The following is a 9,030-nucleotide window of genomic DNA, read 5'->3' as shown; positions in this document are numbered from 1 at the left end:
AGCAAGGGAAAGACGAAGGTCATCGAGTAGCCGCCTTGGATTTGTTTTACCCAACACAAAGTAAGTTATTAAGCGTATATTTGGTGTTGATTTAAATGATCATAATATATATGCAAATGAGTTTAAATGAGTTGATGTGTAAATGGAAATGTATGTGTATGGAATGATGCCATTGTTGAATGTATAAAGGCAGCAAAATACATAAGGTATTGGTCTCGGCACTAAGTGTGCGGGTATAAATGGACACGGTGACAAGATTTGCACTAAGTGTGCGGGTTTAAAATTGTACAGCACTAAGTGTGCGAGTTTGATTATATAGCACTAAGTGTGCGAGTTGAATACATATAGCACTAAGTGTGCGGATTCACTATATGCTCTTGCATTACAATTGGCACTGAGTGTGCGACATTATCGAGCTAATCCCGGACAGCGGATCGGGTAAGTACCTTGAGCTCGTGACGAATAGGCAATATGTTCATGCTCGGGGTTGAGCTTGGTAAGCTTTAAACCTATGTGATGATTGAAATTGTATGATTGTGGTGGAAATGAGTTAGTGTGTGAAAGTGCCTCAAATATCTTGTGGTGTAGAATATGAAATGTGGATGTATGACTTGGTATGAGATTGAACCGAAAGGTCCGAGGAATTATGGTATAGATTCGATATGGATGAGTACCTAGCCTCGTTTATTGTTTCATGTTGTGGTAACTTTATCAATGGATTGATGAATGCTTATGACTTACTGAGTTATAAACTCACTCGGTGTTTTCTTGTCACCCATTTTAGGTCTCTCGGACTCGTATTGTTTATGTGATCGGAACCGTCGTTGAAGTCATCACACCGCTGGAAATCTTTTGGTATTGTCTTCGTTGTTGAAGAACATTTGGCATGTATAGGCTATTATATTTTGTTGAACTGTGGGTTGTAAACTTTAAGCCATGTGAAAATGGCCTATGTGGTCGTCGAGTGGGATGCTAGAACCTATAGCCACGAGTCTTAGAAACTTTAATTTTGATAAGGTGGCCATAATTTGTGTCATGTATGATGGATGATTAAGGCCAAGGAAAGATTCATGAAATTGGCGGTCTCGCAGTAATTGCGGACAGCAGCAGTGAGATGAGATTGAAAAATCACTAAAAAATAGTAGAAGTAGAATTAAATAGTGAATAAATTATGAAATTTAACCTTGATGAATCTATTTTTATATGGACGAAACGAAACGACCATATGAGCAGTATACTGAGAGATATTAAAGTTCTCGTGAGACAGGGCCAGAACGGTTTCTGGGTCCCCTGTCGCGACTTTGAAAATTTACTATAAATTATCCAGAAAGAATTAGAAGTCATGCCTTATATGTTCAGATTCCATTTTGAGTTTAGTTTCATTAGAAACAAACGGCACCAGTATTAAAGCCCTGTACAGAGATATATTAAAGTTGTAACGCGCGAAGGTCAGTGTGGTCAACCCCTGTAACACGGGTGACTTTAACTAATAAACTGTACTAATTGGCCCGACCAAAAATTCTAGAAATAAATCCATGGATGGATATATGAGTCTAAATTCAGGGAAAATTTACGAAATCAGTTTCCAAGTTTTGAAACTCGAGATATGATTTTTAAGGCGACAGTGACGCAGTTCTCCAGCCTGTCTGGAAATGTCAAATTGGTCGGTGCTATAAGTGGTTTTGGCTCGTTAACCCCTCGTGTCCGACACCGGCGACAGTCTCGGGTTCGGTGTGTTACACCCCTCCCCTCTTCCTTTGAGTTTTTGGCCAAAAGAGATGAGAAAGGATGAACACAAAATTTTTTTTTTCTTCTTTCTTTCCTCAACTCACGGCAAGGGGGGGGGATACCACACACACACAAAATTTTTTTTTTGTTTCTCTTCCTACAACCTTAAATTTTTAATCATTTTTTTACATCATCCATTAACAAAACATGTTATGACATGTTTTCTTTGCCCATAAACCTTGTCATGGCCGGCCACTAGGCTATCTTTAGGGAAATTTGACATGCAAATCCCTCATTTTCACAACATGCATTATTAGGCCACTTTGCATTTGCCTAGCACATTTCTAAATTTTCTCACATAAGTCCTACTAACTGAATTCACATGCAATCGACTAAATCGAAGCTTGAAACTTTCACACCTTCATATTTACATATTCTAGACAATAATTATCACATTCAAATATTTTGGTGCCTCGGTTTAGTGGTCCCGAAACCACTTCCCGACTAGGGTCGCTTTAGGGCTGTCACAGAAGGAGATGATGAATAGTAAAGGGTATTTATAGATTTTGGGACACATGGCCAGGGTACACGCCCATGTTCCTCAAGTTTTGCCCGTGTGATTCACGAATTTTGAATTTGGGCACGTCTAACATTTGGCCTACGCCCGTGTTTCTTGGGCGTGTGGGTGCACACGGCCATGTCGTACGATCATATCTGTCTTTGTTCGCTTCTCCCACTCTCATGTATGTAGGCCCACGCTCGTGTAAATCTGATAGGTTCAACCACGGGTTCTAGACACGAGTGTGGCAAATGCCCATGCTATTTTCTCAGGTTCAACAACGGTTCTACGACTCGGGTGTGTCGTACGCCCGTGTTGTTTTGGCAGATTCGTCCACAGTCCTAACGCACGGTCGTGGTGACTTATCGTATCCCGTGTTGGGGAAAATTTTACCCTGTTTTCACACGGCCTAAGGCACGCCCGTGTGCTTGGCATTGTGTGCTTTAGAAAGCCTGTGTTCCATGATTCAGTGAGTATGTTAGATGTTAAAAACTAAAATTTAAAGAAAGTAATATTGTTAGTGCTCGGGTTGCCTCCCGAGAAGTGCTTATTTATAGTCTAAACATGATTTACCTCTCTGGTGAATAGTCATGGTGGTTCTAAGAGTTTATACTCCTCATTCTTACTATGAATTTTATCAACATAAGGTTTAAGACGAGTACTATTTACCTTGAACGTGTTGAATTTGGGGTGATTTACCTCGACCATACCGTATGGAAAAATGCTAGTTATCGTAAGAGGGGTTTCTTCATTCGGTTCAGAAGTGGTGATTTGAGGATCTGCTACAGCTAGTAGTAGTTTGTCTTCAACTTGAAGTTGATTTTTGAAAGAATTAGGCTCATCATGGCGTGGTTTTGGTTTATCGTGTTTTCTCGGTTTATGTGTCCGCCAATCATCTAGCTCCTCGATTTGTAACCTTCGTTCTGCATGGATGGGTTCTTTGTTGTTGCTTGGCTTATGTATGTTTTGCGAACCTGTTTCCTTCTTTGTATGTTTTTCGGACCTATTTCTTGCAAAGAAGGTTGCACCATATGGTTAGTTTTAGCCGAATGATTTGTACAGTCACCTTCGATTTTTGATGTGTTATTCGAATTAATGGCTTAAAGGGTGATTATTTCATCTCCCACACAAAGTGTGAGTTCACCTGTGCCAATGTCAATAATTGTTCTGGCCATTGCTAAAAGGCCCTTCCTAAAATTAAGGGTGCGTTACTATCCTCTTCCATGTCTAGAACAACAAATTCTACCGGGTATATAAATTTATCGATCTTAACAAGAACATCTTCAATGATACCCCTAGGAAATCTAATGGTTTTATCAGCCAATTGAATGCTCATCCTAGTTTGTTTGGGTTTCCCTAGACCTAGTTGCTTAAACAATTTGTAAGGCATAACATTGAGAGTAGCCCCTAGATCAGTCAATGCATTATTAACATCTAAACTACCAATTAAACAAGGAATCGTAAAACTCCTTGGATCTTTTAGTTTGTTTGGTAGCTTATTCTAAAGAATGGCTGAATAAATAGTGTTCAGCTCCACATGCGACCTTTCATCTAACTTTCGTTTATTTGCTAGAAGCTCCTTTAAAAATTGGACTGCGTTCGGCATATGCGAAAGTGCTTCAATAAACGGTAGGTTAATATGTAGTTTATTTAAAAGTTTAAGGAATTTATGAAATTGTTCATCTGAACGGTCTTTCCTTGTCGCATTGGGGCATGGCACACGAGGTTTGTATTCTGTACTTATCGATTTTTGTTCGTTTTGGCCTACCTCATTCTTACCTTCACTTACCACCGCTTCTGGCCTTGGATTTGCCACTAACCCTTCCTCATCTTGAAAGACAATTGCGCTGAGTTGCTCCCTTGGGTTAGATTCAGTGTGGCTTGGCAGGCTACCTTGTGGTCGTTCAAAAATCAACTTGGCAAGCTATCCAATCTGAGTTTCGAGCCCCTGGATTGATGCTTGTTGATTTTTGAGTGTTGTTTCGGTATTCTGAAAACGAGTCTCTGACACCGAGATGAATTTGGTTAACTCTCCTCAAGGTTCGGCTTCTTTTCTTGCTGGTAAGATAGTTGTTGAAAACCCAGAGGATGTTGTGGCCTTTGATTTCCTTGACCGCCCCACGAGAAATTGGGATGGTTCCTCCAACCTGCATTATAAGTGTTACTATATGGGTTATTTTGGGGTCTAGAGTTATTGTTACCCATATATTGGACTTGTTCTTCCTCGATGCTAAGGTTGAAGGGTTGATATTCTGTGCATGCTCCTCCTCTATTTGAATTGCACCTCATCACTGGGTGAACCTGTGAAGAACTAAGGAAACCATCATTTTTCTTATTCAAGAGTTCTATCTGATTAGAGAGCATGGTGACCGAATCGACGTTATAGACGCCTGCTATTTTCTTGGCTCTGTCCTAATGACTTGCCACTGATAGTTATTTAGTGACATCTCCTCTATAAATTCATAGGCATCTTCAGGTGTCTTATTATTGATGGTTCCTCCAGCAGCTACATCAATCATCTGCCGAGACGAAGGATTCAGGCCATTATGAAACATTTGAACCTATAGCCAAAGCTGTAACCCATGGTGAGGGCACCTTCTCAAAAGGTCCTTATATCTCTCCCATGCATTGTAGAGTGTTTCTAAATCCATCTGTACAAAAGAAAAGATATCATTACGTAATTTAGCTGTTTTAGCCGCCGAAAAGTATTTTAATAAGAATTTTTCTGTCATTTGTTCCCAAGTAGTGATTGATCCCCGCGGTAACGAATTCAACCACTGTTTAGCTTTGTTTCTCAATGAAAAATGGAATAACCGGAGGCGAATGGCGTTATCAGAAACGCCATTAATTTTAAAGGTATCACAAAATTCTAGGATATTTTCCAAGTGAGCATTGGGATCCTCGTCCTGTAAACCATTAAACTGAACAAATTATTGTATCATTTGAATTGTGTTAGGTTTCAGTTCAAAATTATTCGCAGCAATAGCAGGTCTAACTATACTCGATTCAGTTCCTATTAGAGAAAGTTTAGCATAATCATACATAGTGCACGGAGAAGGATTCTGATTTACTGGATTAACAGTAATCACAGGAGGTATCAGGTTTTCCAGATTTTCAGCCATCTCCTTGGTTGTGGTTTGAATATCGTCCTCTTGCTCGTTCTCTGTGTATCTTAAGCTTCTCCTTATTTCTCTTTGGTTTCTGTGAACTGTGCGATCGATCTCACTTTCAAAAAGGAATGGTCCTGACGGGTTTCTTCTAGTCATAAACTATAAGAACCTGCCAGAAAAAGGGAAAAATAAGAATTAGTAATAAAAGTTAGAATAAAATTTAAATTGCAGTAAAAGTAAATGGCTAAAGTAATAAAAATTGAGTGTTCCTAATATCTTAGTTTCCCGGCAACGGTGCCAAAAATTGATACGTGATATTCGTGACAGGTTTTAAATATTTATAATGAATCGTTCTTGAAACTAACTATTATCACGATGAAGGCAAGTATACCTATCGAATAGTAGTATAGCTTTAGCAAGACAGGATTATTGAACCCAGAGGAACTAAAAGTACTAGTATTAACTTTCTTTTTATTAACTAGCTTAATAAATAAAAGGGTTTTGTTTATCTAACTAATTAATTAAACTAAGAAATCATAGAAAAGAAATTTGGCGAAAAATACTTTTTGAAAACTCGATTGATTAAGACAATACCTAAGGAAAAATCCACCTAGACTTCACTTGTTATTTGACTCTGAATCGGACGATTTATTCATTCAACTTGTTCTGTAGAGATCCCTAAGTTATATTATTATCTCTCTCGAGGCTAACAATGTCTAACCCTAGTTTGAATAATTGAAATCTCTTTCTAATTAACGTCCTAGGGTTGCATTAACTCAATCTATGGATCCCCTTATTAGGTTTCACCCTAATCCAAAAAAATCTTGTCACCTTATCTCTAGACGCTCAACCAACTCCGCTTAATTATGACAGATTTACTCTTAGACAAGGTCTATTCCTCCTCTGAATAAGAGCTTAACTTGAATCAATATCCTGGAATATCAAAACAAGAATTAAGAACACATAATTAGGAACAAGTCAAATATTTATCATACAATTCAGATGATAATAACAAGATCCGCCTTAGGTGTCATTCCCCTTAGGTATTTAGGGGTTTTAGTTCATACTAATGAAAGAAAACATCTCAAAAGAATAAAAATAACAAAACATAAGAAAACCCAAAACTCCTGAGGGAAATTGAACGGAGATCTTCTGTCTTGACGGTGAATTTGACTTCTGAGATGGATCAATTGGCTTTCCTTAAGAAATTCCTTACTTCCTCCTCTGTGTCCCCCCTCTTCTTCTCTTTTAATATGTCTTTATAGGCTTTGGAATGCCTAAGAGCCCTCAAAATTGGCCTGTTCTGAATTGGACTAAACTTGGGCTCAACAGGACACGCCCGTGTGAGATTGCTTAAAGCTGTGGTCAAGGCTGTTAAATGGGCACGGGCGTGTGATCTACCCATGTAAATCATGCTTTGAACTTGCCAAAGGGACACGGCCGTGTGGTCTGCCCGTGTGAGGAAGTCCTGGCCGTGTTGATTTCGTATGTTGGCCCATTTCTCCGTTTTTGGCCTGTTTCTCGTTCCTTTCACTCTCCTATGCTCACCTAAGTATAAAACATGAAATTAAGGCATTAGGAGCATCGAAATAACCAATTTTAAGGAAAAATAATCCATAAAATGTGCTAAGCATGGGATAGAAATATGTATAAATTACGATTTATAACCTATCCACATCCCCAATTCTACTCCTAGAATTTCTCAATTGACTGATTCAAACATTCGACCTGTAGAGTTCTAGTCGGCTTCTGCTTCTTACATGCCAAGAGAGAAAAATAAATACTCTTTTTACCTTGCCATGACTTGAACCTTAGACCTTAAGGGAACCATCCACACACCACATCCACTAGATCACTAGGCTCTTTGTGCCATACCTTACCAAATTTTATTTATAACCCTACTGACCAAAGATAGGGGTTTTATCCTTAAAAACAAAAATTTCGTGGAAGCCAGGACTTGAACCCATGACTTCCTAGACACTTCTAGAGCACACAACCACAAGCCAAACACTCAATTGTGTCACTTCCTTGCACAATTAAATATTTTTGTGCAGTTTCTTAACTGTACCTTAGCTCAAACCTAATACTTCTAGGCCCAAATTCGGGGCGTTACAGCTAATCCTAGAAAGCTTCTAACTTCAGACACATTTCTTGGTGGTTTCCAATCAACAACTGCTGAAATTTTACTCGGATCAACTCGTATGCCTTCTGCTGAAGCAATATGTCCCAAAAACCCAATTTCTTAGAGCCAAAACTCACATTTACTGAATTTAACAAATAGTTTCTTGTCTCTCAATATTTGTAACACAATCATCAAATGTTCAGCATGCTCAGATTCATCTCGGGAATAGATTAGAATGCCATCAATGAATACAACAACAAATCTATCTAAATACTGTCTAAAAATTTGATTCATCAAATCCATAAAAACTATAGGAGTATTAGTTAATCCCAAAGGCATAACAAGAAATTCATAATGCTCGTACCTTGTTCTAAGCATAGTCTTCGGCACATCCAAATCTTTAACTCGCGACTGATAATAGCCAGATCTCAAATCAATCTTTGAAAATATTGTCGCTCCTTTCAACTGATCGAACAAATCATCAATTCTCGAAAAAAGATACTTATTCTTAATTGTAACCTTGTTGAGCTAATGATAATCAATACACAGTCTCATAGATCCATCTTTCTTCTTTACGAAAAACACTGGTGCACCCCAGGGTGAAAAACTAGGTTGCGGAAAACCTCTATCTGTTAATTCTTGCAACTAAGCTTTCAACTCTTTCAATTCTGTAAGAGCCATTCTAAACGGAGCTATCAATATCAGTGATGTTCCCAGTACTAATTCAATAGCAAATTCGACTTCTCTGATCGATGGCAACCCAGGTAACTCTTTTGGAAACACATCTAGATATTTACAAACCACTAGCATTGATTCAATCTTTGATTCAAACACTTTCTTATCCAGTACATACACAAAGTAAGCATCACAACCTTTTTTCACATTTTTATGAGCTAGCATTGTCGATATCACCATAGGCAACCCATTCGAATCATCAGATTCAATTCAAAGAATTTCACTATTCTGACATTTCAATTCAATAGCCTTTCGTCTACAATTTACAATAGCATTATGAAGAGTTAACCAATACATACCCAAAAGCACATCGAATTCATCAAACGGTAAAAGCATCAAATTTGTTGGAAAACAGTAACCCCAAGTTATCAAAGGACAATTCATGCAAACTTTATCAACTAGGACATATTTGCCTAAGTTGTTCGATACTTTAATCACAAATTTATTAGACTTAATAGGTAAAACTCTTACTAGACAGTAAATTCTCACAAACATACGAATGAGTAGATCTAGGATCCATCAAAGCAATTACATTAGTGTCATAGGGAGAAAATGTACTAGTGATAACATCTGGTGATGACGCATTTTCACGAGCGCGAATAGCATAAGTTCTGGCTGGTGCTCGAGCCTTAGGTATTACAGCAGAGTCTTTTGTTGCACCTTTCTACTAGTCACATTTCTCGTATTTCTAAGTGGTCTCCCTCTAACAGTTTTATTACTCAATCTTGTATTCAAAAATTTATCCTTCTCGGGTAACTCAGTACCATCTCGAATAA

General features: G+C 38.3%; 1 non-coding gene across 1 annotated transcript; it reads left to right on the top strand.

Annotated features, from left to right (window-relative positions):
• The first annotated feature begins 4,864 nt into the window (after positions 1-4,864).
• Positions 4,865-4,971, top strand: LOC128296223 (small nucleolar RNA R71). Its single transcript, XR_008286772.1, has one exon. It is a non-coding gene; the product is annotated as a small nucleolar RNA R71 (small nucleolar RNA).
• The last annotated feature ends 4,059 nt before the right edge of the window (positions 4,972-9,030 follow it).

This window comes from Gossypium arboreum, chromosome 7 (genome assembly GCF_025698485.1).
Source record: "Gossypium arboreum isolate Shixiya-1 chromosome 7, ASM2569848v2, whole genome shotgun sequence".
In the NCBI taxonomy this organism is placed as follows: Eukaryota; Viridiplantae; Streptophyta; class Magnoliopsida; order Malvales; family Malvaceae; genus Gossypium; species Gossypium arboreum.
This window is presented reverse-complemented; position numbering and strand designations above follow the sequence as displayed.